Source organism: Cherax quadricarinatus, chromosome 4 (assembly GCF_038502225.1).
Source record: "Cherax quadricarinatus isolate ZL_2023a chromosome 4, ASM3850222v1, whole genome shotgun sequence".
NCBI lineage: Eukaryota > Metazoa > Arthropoda > Malacostraca > Decapoda > Parastacidae > Cherax > Cherax quadricarinatus.
In genome coordinates this window covers 4707705-4721234 of record NC_091295.1, presented here as the reverse complement: position 1 = coordinate 4721234, position 13530 = coordinate 4707705, and the positions used below count along the sequence as shown (strand labels likewise).

Below are 13530 nucleotides of genomic sequence, written 5' to 3'. Positions count from 1 at the left end.
TGCTGCTTCATGTTGTCTGCCACTACTGCTTCATGTTGTCTGCCACTGCTGCTTCATGATGTCTGCCACTGCTGCTTCATGTTGTCTGCCACTGCTGCTTCATGATGTCTGTCACTGCTGCTTCATGATGTCTGTCACTACTGCTTCATGTTGTCTGCCACTACTGCTTCATGTTGTCTGCCACTGCTGCTTCATGTTGTCTGCCACTGCTGCTTCATGTTGTCTGCCACTACTGCTTCATGATGTCTGTCACTACTGCTTCATGTTGTCTGCCACTGCTGCTTCATGATGTCTGCCACTACTGCTTCATGTTGTCTGCCACTGCTGCTTCATGATGTCTGTCACTACTGCTTCATGTTGTCTGTCACTACTGCTTCATGTTGTCTGCCACTGCTGCTTCATGATGTCTGTCACTACTGCTTCATGTTGTCTGTCACTACTGCTTCATGATGTCTGCCACTGCTGCTTCATGATGTCTGCCACTACTGCTTCATGTTGTCTGCCACTACTGCTTCATGATGTCTGCCACTACTGCTTCATGATGTCTGTCACTACTGCTTCATGATGTCTGTCACTATTGCTTCATGATGTCTGTCACTACTGCTTCATGATGTCTGCCACTACTGCTTCATGATGTCTGCCACTACTGCTTCATGATGTCTGCCACTACTGCTTCATGATGTCTGCCACTACTGCTTCATGATGTCTGCCACTACTGCTTCATGATGTGTCACTGCTGCTTCATGATGTCTGCCACTACTGCTTCATGTTGTCTGCCACTGCTGCTTCATGTTGTCTGTCACTACTGCTTCATGATGTCTGCCACTGCTGCTTCATGATGTCTGCCACTACTGCTTCATGTTGTCTGCCACTGCTGCTTCATGATGTCTGCCACTACTGCTTCATGTTGTCTGCCACTGCTGCTTCATGATGTCTGTCACTACTGCTTCATGTTGTCTGTCACTACTGCTTCATGATGTCTGTCACTGCTGCTTCATGTTGTCTGCCACTGCTGCTTCATGATGTCTGCCACTACTGCTTCATGTTGTCTGCCACTGCTGCTTCATGATGTCTGCCACTACTGCTTCATGATGTCTGCCACTACTGCTTCATGATGTCTGTCACTACTGCTTCATGATGTCTGCCACTACTGCTTCATGATGTCTGCCACTGCTGCTTCATGATGTCTGCCACTGCTGCTTCATGATGTCTGTCACTACTGCTTCATGTTGTCTGTCACTGCTGCTTCATGTTGTCTGTCACTACTGCTTCATGTTGTCTGTCACTACTGCTTCATGTTGTCTGTCACTACTGCTTCATGTTGTCTGCCACTGCTGCTTCATGATGTCTGCCACTACTGCTTCATGTTGTCTGCCACTACTGCTTCATGTTGTCTGTCACTGCTGCTTCATGTTGTCTGCCACTACTGCTTCATGATGTCTGTCACTGCTGCTTCATGTTGTCTGTCACTACTGCTTCATGATGTCTGTCACTACTGCTTCATGTTGTCTGTCACTACTGCTTCATGATGTCTGTCACTACTGCTTCATGATGTCTGTCACTGCTGCTTCATGATGTCTGTCACTGCTGCTTCATGATGTCTGTCACTGCTGCTTCATGATGTCTGCCACTACTGCTTCATGTTGTCTGTCACTGCTGCTTCATGATGTCTGTCACTGCTGCTTCATGTTGTCTGCCACTACTGCTTCATGATGTCTGTCACTACTGCTTCATGTTGTCTGTCACTGCTGCTTCATGATGTCTGTCACTACTGCTTCATGATGTCTGTCACTGCTGCTTCATGATGTCTGTCACTGCTGCTTCATGATGTCTGTCACTGCTGCTTCATGATGTCTGCCACTACTGCTTCATGTTGTCTGTCACTACTGCTTCATGATGTCTGCCACTGCTGCTTCATGATGTCTGTCACTGCTGCTTCATGTTGTCTGTCACTGCTGCTTCATGTTGTCTGCCACTGCTGCTTCATGATGTCTGCCACTACTGCTTCATGTTGTCTGCCACTACTGCTTCATGTTGTCTGCCACTGCTGCTTCATGTTGTCTGCCACTGCTGCTTCATGATGTCTGCCACTACTGCTTCATGTTGTCTGCCACTGCTGCTTCATGTTGTCTGCCACTGCTGCTTCATGATGTCTGTCACTGCTGCTTCATGATGTCTGCCACTGCTGCTTCATGTTGTCTGCCACTGCTGTTTCATGTTGTCTGCCACTGCTGCTTCATGATGTCTGCCACTGCTGCTTCATGATGTCTGCCACTGCTGCTTCATGATGTCTGCCACTGCTGCTTCATGATGTCTGCCACTGCTGCTTCATGTTGTCTGCCACTGCTGCTTCATGATGTCTGCCACTGCTGCTTCATGTTGTCTGCCACTGCTGCTTCATGATGTCTGCCACTGCTGCTTCATGTTGTCTGCCACTGCTGCTTCATGATGTCTGCCACTGCTGCTTCATGATGTCTGCCACTGCTGCTTCATGATGTCTGCCACTGCTGCTTCATGATGTCTGCCACTGCTGCTTCATGATGTCTGCCACTACTGCTTCATGTTGTCTGCCACTGCTGCTTCATGTTGTCTGCCACTGCTGCTTCATGATGTCTGCCACTGCTGCTTCATGTTGTCTGCCACTGCTGCTTCATGTTGTCTGCCACTGCTGCTTCATGATGTCTGCCACTACTGCTTCATGATGTCTGCCACTGCTGCTTCATGATGTCTGCCACTACTGCTTCATGTTGTCTGCCACTGCTGCTTCATGATGTCTGCCACTACTGCTTCATGATGTCTGCCACTACTGCTTCATGATGTCTGCCACTGCTGCTTCATGATGTCTGCCACTACTGCTTCATGATGTCTGCCACTACTGCTTCATGATGTCTGCCACTACTGCTTCATGTTGTCTGCCACTGCTGCTTCATGATGTCTGCCACTACTGCTTCATGATGTCTGCCACTACTGCTTCATGTTGTCTGCCACTGGTGCTTCATGATGTCTGCCACTGCTGCTTCATGATGTCTGCCACTGCTGCTTCATGATGTCTGCCACTGCTGCTTCATCTTGTCTGCCACTGCTGCTTCATCTTGTCTGCCACTGCTGCTTCATGTTGTCTGCCACTACTGCTTCATGATGTCTGTCACTACTGCTTCATGATGTCTGTCACTACTGCTTCATGATGTCTGCCACTACTGCTTCATGATGTCTGCCACTGCTGCTTCATGATGTCTGCCACTGCTGCTTCATGTTGTCTGTCACTACTGCTTCATGATGTCTGTCACTACTGCTTCATGATGTCTGCCACTACTGCTTCATGATGTCTGTCACTACTGCTTCATGATGTCTGTCACTACTGCTTCATGATGTCTGTCACTACTGCTTCATGATGTCTGTCACTACTGCTTCATGATGTCTGCCACTACTGCTTCATGATGTCTGCCACTACTGCTTCATGTTGTCTGCCACTACTGATTCATGATGTCTGCCACTACTGCTTCATGATGTCTGCCACTGCTGCTTCATGATGTCTGCCACTACTGCTTCATGATGTCTGCCACTGCTGCTTCATGATGTCTGCCACTACTGCTTCATGATGTCTGCCACTACTGCTTCATGATGTCTGCCACTGCTGCTTCATGTTGTCTGCCACTGCTGCTTCATGATGTCTGTCACTGCTGCTTCATGATGTCTGCCACTACTGCTTCATGATGTCTGCCACTACTGCTTCATGATGTCTGCCACTACTGCTTCATGATGTCTGCCACTACTGCTTCATGATGTCTGCCACTGCTGCTTCATGTTGTCTGCCACTGCTGCTTCATGATGTCTGTCACTGCTGCTTCATGATGTCTGCCACTGCTGCTTCATGTTGTCTGCCACTGCTGCTTCATGATGTCTGTCACTGCTGCTTCATGATGTCTGCCACTGCTGCTTCATGTTGTCTGCCACTGCTGCTTCATGATGTCTGCCACTGCTGCTTCATGATGTCTGCCACTGCTGCTTCATGATGTCTGCCACTACTGCTTCATGTTGTCTGCCACTGCTGCTTCATGTTGTCTGCCACTGCTGCTTCATGATGTCTGCCACTACTGCTTCATGTTGTCTGCCACTGCTGCTTCATGTTGTCTGCCACTGCTGCTTCATGTTGTCTGCCACTGCTGCTTCATGTTGTCTGCCACTGCTGCTTCATGTTGTCTGCCACTGCTGCTTCATGTTGTCTGCCACTACTGCTTCATGTTGTCTGCCACTGCTGCTTCATGTTGTCTGCCACTACTGCTTCATGTTGTCTGCCACTGCTGCTTCATGTTGTCTGCCACTGCTGCTTCATGATGTCTGCCACTACTGCTTCATGTTGTCTGCCACTGCTGCTTCATGTTGTCTGCCACTGCTGCTTCATGTTGTCTGCCACTGCTGCTTCATGATGTCTGTCACTACTGCTTCATGATGTCTGCCACTGCTGCTTCATGATGTCTGTCACTGCTGCTTCATGATGTCTGTCACTGCTGCTTCATGATGTCTGTCACTGCTGCTTCATGATGTCTGTCACTGCTGCTTCATGATGTCTGTCACTGCTGCTTCATGATGTCTGTCACTGCTGCTTCATGATGTCTGTCACTGCTGCTTCATGATGTCTGTCACTACTGCTTCATGATGTCTGCCACTACTGCTTCATGATGTCTGTCACTACTGCTTCATGATGTCTGTCACTACTGCTTCATGTTGTCTGTCACTACTGCTTCATGATGTCTGTCACTGCTGCTTCATGATGTCTGTCACTGCTGCTTCATGATGTCTGTCACTACTGCTTCATGATGTCTGCCACTACTGCTTCATGATGTCTGTCACTACTGCTTCATGATGTCTGTCACTGCTGCTTCATGATGTCTGCCACTGCTGCTTCATGTTGTCTGCCACTGCTGCTTCATGATGTCTGCCACTGCTGCTTCATGTTGTCTGCCACTGCTGCTTCATGTTGTCTGTCACTGCTGCTTCATGTTGTCTGCCACTGCTGCTTCATGTTGTCTGCCACTGCTGCTTCATGATGTCTGCCACTGCTGCTTCATGTTGTCTGCCACTACTGCTTCATGATGTCTGCCACTGCTGCTTCATGATGTCTGCCACTACTGCTTCATGATGTCTGCCACTACTGCTTCATGTTGTCTGCCACTACTGCTTCATGATGTCTGCCACTGCTGCTTCATGTTGTCTGCCACTGCTGCTTCATGATGTCTGCCACTGCTGCTTCATGTTGTCTGCCACTGCTGCTTCATGTTGTCTGCCACTGCTGCTTCATGTTGTCTGCCACTGCTGCCTCATGTTGTCTGCCACTGCTGCTTCATGTTGTCTGCCACTGCTGCTTCATGTTGTCTGCCACTGCTGCTTCATGTTGTCTGCCACTGCTACCTCATGATGTCTGCTCTCACTTTTGCTAGCGTGTTGAAGAGCTTTCCAATATGTGAAGGTTGATGGGAAGTGCCAATCGGACAAGTATTTAATGGTTACGTTATTTGTTTGCTTTTGAACATCGCCAAAGAATCGAACATTTCTGCTACTTTGAGCTCAATTTCAAGGTACTTTTCTTTGTGAAACCAATCAAACTCATATCTATTTCTGTAGTAAGTCTTCCATTCTATCAAATGAGGCCAAAAAAAACGAGAATACAACCATAAAAACCATACAAAAATATACTGCTAAGGGGAGGCTAGTGGCTGAGAAGTGAACTCCGCTATTTATGGTCCGATTTCTTTCATTTTTCATGTACGTTAAGAAGTGTCTCTCCATCATATGTTGCCCAAGTTTCAATAAGATAGTCCAACAACTGAGATCCAATTCCCTAGATCAAGAGCAAGAGCCCCTCACCAGCATCAAGGAACCTCCCTTGAAGCCATCTCGCATCTGGAAATTTCGCTCGCGTCTGGAAGCAAAAAACTGACCGAGCGACTGTTTGTAACTGGAAAAACTCGCATGTGTATGCACTCGTAAGTAGAGGTTCCACTGTATTTACAATGTCTCACAAATAGGGAACACAGGCATTCTTCACCATTTTTTTATTTGTTTTTTTATTTAGCGAAATTGGACAAAACAACACATTGCTGTTACCACATTATATGTGATAGTTATATAGCAGGAACATTATCAATGTGCTGCTGCTACATTATTCTACTCTATATGATAGTTACATAGTGGCATATTCCATCACAAAGATTGAATTTTGTACAAAGTGTTGAAATGCATCAGCCTGAGATGGGAGAGTAATTGTAATAGCTAAGAATTTGGTCGACTGGAACAATGGAACTGGCTTAAAATAGGACTCAAAGTGGGTGAAATCCCTGATATATGAATATGTGCCAGTGTAATTTCTTAAGTTTTTTTTTTTTATCAAATTTTGTACTTTTTGTGTCATCGCCTTTAGAAAAAATTTTCTAACAATTCAGAAGCTTGTTTTTTTTTTTTTAAATATGAACACTATGAGAAATATTAATTTTGGTGGATCTTGACAGTGAAAGGGTTAAAAAAATCACAACTGCTGCAATATTATAAATGTCTGACAAAGAATACCTTAGTAGTACTTGATAGAAAGAAATATTCCATCACACTTTTTATGGATCTGTTAAATGTTATTGATAGTGATAGCAGAATAATTTCCTAAGCCAGATATATAGTCTCATATAGCACACATTATCACTGTATTGTTCCAGCCCAGGTACTGTGATCTGTAGTCTTATTATTATTAGTTATACCTAAGTAACAAACCTAACAATACAATCAAGGTGTAGAGTGAACCATGCCAGAGACCTGAACAATACCATCAAGGTGTCGAGTGAACCATGACACAAGACATGCACAATACCATCCAGGTGTAGAGTGAACCATGACACAGACCTGAACAATACCATCAAGGTGTAGAGTAAACCATGCCAGAAACCTGAACAATACCATCAAGGTGTCGAGTGAACCATGACACAAGACATGCACAATACCATCAAGGTGTAGAGTGAACCATGACAGAGACCTGAACAATACCATCAAGGTGTAGAGTAAACCATGCCAGAAACCTGAACAATACCATCAAGGTGTCGAGTGAACCATGACACGAGACATGCACAATACCATCCAGGTGTAGAGTGAACCATGACACAGACCTGAACAATACCATCAAGGTGTAGAGTGAACTATGGCACAAGACATGAACAATAACTCATCATCCTGGTATGATTACCAGCTCCTGTGCCAGACAACACACCCCAACGCTTTACAAAAGCCTGAATCTAGTAAATATACGAGACGTACACTCATATTATTGTGCCTACAATATACTGTATACAGAACATTAAACTCCAATATAAACCCACCACTTAAACTTCTGATTGATAGCTACAACAGAACACACAGTCACAATACAAGGCATAAGGCACTCTTTGACATCCCTTATGGCAGTCTCACACTTTGCAAAAATGCAATGCACATTAACCCTTTGACTGTTTCGGCTGTATGTATAGGTCTTATGAGCCAGCGTTTCGGACATATATTCAGTGGACCCCAACCAACGGCGGCATCGACTAACGGCAAATTCGTCTAACGGCGCGCTTTGGCATAAAAAAAAATGGCTCTACCAATGGTGAAAAACTCATCTAATGGCTTTCGTCCCAAACGTGTCCATGCAGCCAGAGCGAGGCCTGAGCGGGCCCAGTCACTCCAAGACTCAAGTGTGCCATTGTTTATAAGCTGTTGTGGTTGATTCCACGTGTACCTGTGATATATTTTGTATTATTCAAGTGTTTTTAGTGCTTTTAACCACTAAATAAGCCACCATTGGCCTCAAGAAAGCTTCTAGTGCCAAGCCTGTGGTAAAAAGGGTGAGAATTACTATGGAAATAAAGAAAAAGATCATTGAAAATTATGAATGTGGAGTGCGTATGTCCGAGTTGGAAAGGCTATACATGTAGAGTGGACCCCCGCATAACGATGGCATCACATAGCGATTATTTCGCATACCGCTTACTTTAATTGCAAAAATTTTGCCTCACATACCGCTTAAAAACCCGCTTACCGATTTTCGTCCGAGACGCGTCCAATGTGCGGCCTGAGCCACGCTCACATGTTCCGCCGGTGGCATTGTTTACCAGCCAGCCTCCGCGGTAACATCCAAGCATACAATCGGAATATTTCGCATTATTACAGTGTTTTCGGTGCTTTTTCTGGAAAATAAGTGACCATGGGCCCCAAGAAAGCTTCTAGTGCCAACCCTACAGCAATAAGGGTGAGAATTACAATAGAGATGAAGAAAAAGATCATTGATAAGTATGGAAGTGGAGTGCATGTCTCCGAGCTGGCCAGGTTGTATAATAAACCCCAATCAACCATCGCTACTATTGGTGGTACAGCTGCTGCTGCTGCTGCACTGTCAGCTGCTGCTGCTGCTGCTGCACTGTCAGCTGCTGCTGCTGTTGTAGCACCGTTGTTGGTGTGGCTTATTGAGAATACCAAGAAACAATTAACCCCAGAGGATTTGCCACCCAGGATAACCCAAAAAAGTCAGTGTCATCGAAGACTGTCTAACTTATTTCCATTGGGGTCCTTAATCTTGTCTCCCAGGATGCAACCCACACAAGTCGACTAACACCCAGGTGAACAGGGAAAAATGCCTGGAACTAGTGCTCATATTGGTGAATTTAAAGCCAGCATAGGTTGGTTTGAGAGATTTAAGAATCGTAGTGGCATACACAGTGTGATAAGGCCTGTTCTAGAAGAAAATGCCAAACAGGACCTACAGTACTCAGGAGGAAAAGGCACTCCCAGGACACAGTGTCTCATCAGTCATTGCTGCATCTTCAATAAAGGTAAGTGTCATTTATTCTTCATTTAGTAGACTAGTACATGCACAATATATACTGTGCATGTACTACTCTACTATTGTGCATGTATCCTTCTCTTTGTGTGTGGGAAAATGTATATTTCATGTGGTAAAATTTTTTTTTTCATACTTTTGGGTGTCTTGCACGGATTAATTTTATTTCCATTATTTCTTATGGGGAAAATTCATTCGCATAACGATTATTTCGCATAACAATTACCCCTCTTGCACGGATTAAAATCGTTAACCGGGGGTCCACTGTATAACAAATCCCATTCAACCATCACTACTACCTTGGCGAACAGAAAGGCAATCAAGGAAGCTGTTGTTGCAAAAGGTGCAAGTATGTTTTCAAAACAGAGATTGTAAATAATTGAAGAGGTGGAGATAAATGAAAAATAATTATTAGGAGATAGTGTGTGTCTGTCAATAATATGTGAAAAGGTAAGGCAGTTGCATGATGATCTCATTAAGAAAATGCATCAAAATAGTGATGATATTGATGAATTTAAGGCCAGCAAAGGCTGGTTTGAGAGATTTAAGAATCATAGCGGCATACACAGTGTGGTAAGGCATGGTGAGGCTGCCAGTTCAGACAAAAAAGCAGCTGAAAAATATGTGCAGGACTTTAAGGAGTACATAGACACTGAAAACTTAAAACCTGAACAAGTGTTTAATTGTGACAAAACAGGCTTGTTTTGGAAGAAAATACCAAACAGGACCTACATTAATCAGGAGGAAAAGGCACTCCTAGGACATAAGCCTATGAAAGACAGGCTGACATTAATGTTGTGTAGTAATGCTAGTGGCGACTGCAAAGTGAAACCTTTATTGGTGTATCACTCTGAAACTCCCAGAGTGTTCAGGAAAAACAATATCGTCAAGGGTACTATGTGTGTGCTGTGGAGATCAAACAGAAAGGCATGGGTCACTAGGGAAATGTTCATGGACTGGTTTTATGATGTATTTGGCCCCACTGTGAAAAATTACCTCCTGGAAAAGAAATTGTTACTCAAGTGCCTCCTGGTAATGGACAATGCTCCTGCTCATCCTCACGACCTGCAAGAGTAAATTGCAGGGGAGTTTAGCTTCGTTAAAGTGAAATTTTTGCCTCCTAAAACAGCTCCTCTCCTCCAGCCCATGGGCCAGCAGGTCTTTTCAAACTTCAAAAAACTCTACACAAAAGCAGTGTTTCAAAAGTGCTTTGAAGTGGCCTCAGACACTCATTTGACCCTAAGAGAGTTCTGGAAAGATCACTTCAATATCCTCAGTTGCATAAACCTTATAGGTAAGGCTTGGGAAGGAGTGACTTGCAGGACTTTGAACTCTGCTTGGAGGAAACTGTAACCACAATGTGTACAAGAGAGGGATTTTGAAGGGTTTGGAGCTAACCCTTAGGAGCCTATGCCAGTTGTGGAAGCTATTGTGTCATTGGGGAAGTCATAGGGGTTGGAGGTTTGTGGGGAGAATGTGTAAGAGTTGGTGCAGAATGACGATGAAGAACTAACCACTGCAGAGCTGCAAGAGCTTGAGGTGCAACAGCAACAGATCACAGCTCAGGAATGTGCTTCAGAGCAGGAGGAAGAGAGACGGAGGAAGTTGCCTTCGTCAAGGATTAAGGAAATGTGTACAATGTTTACAAAGGTGCAAGAATTTATGGATGAATTTTATCCTGTCACAGCTGTTGCAAGCCATATTGGCAACAAGTACAATGACACTCTTGTGTCCCATTTTAGGGAAATCCTAAGGGTATGTGAGAAACAGAACTCTTTGGACAGATATTTTGTGCGACAGGGGTCCAGTGACTCTCAAGCTGGTCCTAGTGGCATTAAAAACCAAGAAGGGAGGTAACCCCAGCAAAGGACTTGATACCTGAAGTGTTTATGGAAGGGGATTCCCCTTCCAAACAATAGAAAACCTGAATATCCCCTGCTGCTGGCACATTACTCATCAACAACTCCAAAATAAAAGTAAGTGGCATTTAATTATTGCTTACTTTGCATGTAGCATTCACTTCTGTGTAGGGAAATGTATATTTCATGTAAAAAAAAATGATTTTGTTTAATACTTTTGGGTGTCTGGAACGGATTAATTCTATTTTCATTATTTCTTATGGGGAAAATTAATTCAACTAACGGCTAATTCGACTAAAGGCTAGCACTCTGGAATGGATTAAAGCCGTTGGTCGAGGGTCCACTGTATACTCAATAATTCTAGCGGCTTCAAATCAAGCAGGAGAAAGCTGGTAGGCCCACATGTGAGAGAATGGGTCTTTGTGGTAAGTGTGCACTGCATAAAAAAAATCTTGCAGCACACAGTGCATGAGAAAAAAAAACCCGACCGTGTTTTTGGGTTAAAACGACGACTTTGAGGTGTATTTTCGTATAGTATTTATGGTTGTGTTCTCGTTTTCTTGGTCTCATTTGATAGAATGGAAAACATATTACAGAAATAGAGATGATTTTGATTAGTTTCACAATGAAAACGACCTTGAAATTGAGCTTAAAGTAGCGGAAATGTTCAATTTTTACCAATGTTCAAGAGTAAGCAAATCACACCACACGTCCAATACACGTCAACTGGGGAGTCTAATACTCTTTCACTAGTGCACTAATATTATTTATACCATTTTTACAATAATGCAGTAGACTGCATAACACTAAATCTATTTTTTGTGTGAATAAAAAATCAAAATAGAAAGCATGAATAATATAAGAGGGGACTGGAGATGTGACTAATGAACAGAGGATATGTTAGTTTAGTGCCAAGAATGTCTGCATTGTTTATTCTGGACCCTATTTTGAAATTGGCATCTTTTTTAACTTTATTGGGTAGTTGAAATCGGTAAACGGGCAGTTTCTTGTACTCAACTGATAGAAAAAATGGAGTTCTAAAAAAATAACTATGAGTTTGGTCGACTGGAACAATGGAATTGGTGGAAAATAGGGCTCAAAGTCAGCGAAATCGCCAATGTGTATATATCGCCGAGATCGGTAACTTTGCAGGAGAATAATTCTATAAGTTTTCGATCAAATTTTGTACTTTTGGTGTTATTACCATCAGAAAAGATTCTCTATCATTTCATAAGAATTTTTTTTTTCCAAAAAATTTTGTGACATAGAATGACAGTTTCAGATATGGGTTTGTGACAGTCGAAGGGTTAAGGGCCCGAAGATCTGGAATTCACTACCTGATCCGGTAAAGGATCCTGCTGACAACATACAAATTTAGGGCTTAAAAATCATCTCATCTCTCAACATTAACCAAAACAACTTCTAACCAGTTCAAAGCAACTCCCAAATATTATATTTATGACCTCGAGTCTATTAACCCATCTGCCAGACCATGAAATATTGCTGTTGAACCATTAATTGTAAAGTTGTTTTTATGTGCAACTTCAAAATTATTATTCTTACAATCCTCTGCCTTGACTACCTCACATTAGTATTAAGATAAAATAAAGATTTATTAAAAAGTTAACCACTCTTATGTTGTCTAGACTTGAGTAGTTATTATGTATTATGATAAGTCTGCCTGATAGTGGTGCTGAACAGTAACTCACCATCCTGGAGTGGAACAATGATAGTGGTGCTGAACAGTAACTCACCATCCTGGAGTGGAACAATGATAGTGGTGCTGAACAGTAACTCACCATCCTGGAGCGGAACAATGATAGTGGTGCTGAACAGTAACTCACCATCCTGGAGTGGAACACTGATAGTGGTGCTGAACAGTAACTCACCATCCTGGAGTGGAACAATGATAGTGGTGCTGAACAGTAACTCACCATCCTGGAGTGGAACACTGATAGTGGTGCTGAACAGTAACTCACCATTCTGGAGTGGGACACTGATAGTGGTGCTGAACAGTAACTCACCATCCTGGAGTGGAACACTGATAGTGGTGCTGAACAGTAACTCACCATCCTGGAGTGGAACAATGATAGTGGTGCTGAACAGTAACTCACCATCCTGGAGTGGAACAATGATAGTGGTGCTGAACAGTAACTCACCATCCTGGAGTGGAACAATGATAGTGGTGCTGAACAGTAACTCACCATCCTGGAGTGGAACACTGATAGTGGTGCTGAACACTAACTCACCATTCTGGAGTGGGACACTGATAGTGGTGCTGAACAGTAACTCACCATCCTGGAGTGGAACACTGATAGTGGTGCTGAACAGTAACTCACCATCCTGGAGTGGAACAATGATAGTGGTGCTGAACAGTAACTCACCATCCTGGAGTGGAACAATGATAGTGGTGCTGAACAGTAACTCACCATCCTGGAGTGGAACACTGATAGTGGTGCTGAACAGTAACTCACCATCCTGGAGTGGAACAATGATAGTGGTGCTGAACAGTAACTCACCATCCTGGAGTGGAACAATGAGAGTGGTGCTGAACAGTAACTCACCATCCTGGAGTGGAACAATGATAGTGGTGCTGAACAGTAACTCACCATCCTGGAGTGGGACACTGATAGTGGTGCTGAACAGTAACTCACCATTCTGGAGTGGGACACTGATAGTGGTGCTGAACAGTAACTCACCATCCTGGAGTGGAACAATGATAGTGGTGCTGAACAGTAACTCACCATCCTGGAGTGGAACAATGATAGTGGTGGTGAGCAGTAACTCACCATCCTGGAGTGGAACAATGATAGTGGT

General features: G+C 43.9%; 1 protein-coding gene across 4 annotated transcripts in view; it reads right to left on the bottom strand.

Annotated features, from left to right (window-relative positions):
- Positions 1 to 13530, bottom strand: part of LOC128684230 (zinc finger CCCH domain-containing protein 11A) — a 159079-nt gene that overhangs the window by 44490 nt on the left and 101059 nt on the right. The gene's annotated exons all lie outside the window — the stretch shown is intronic.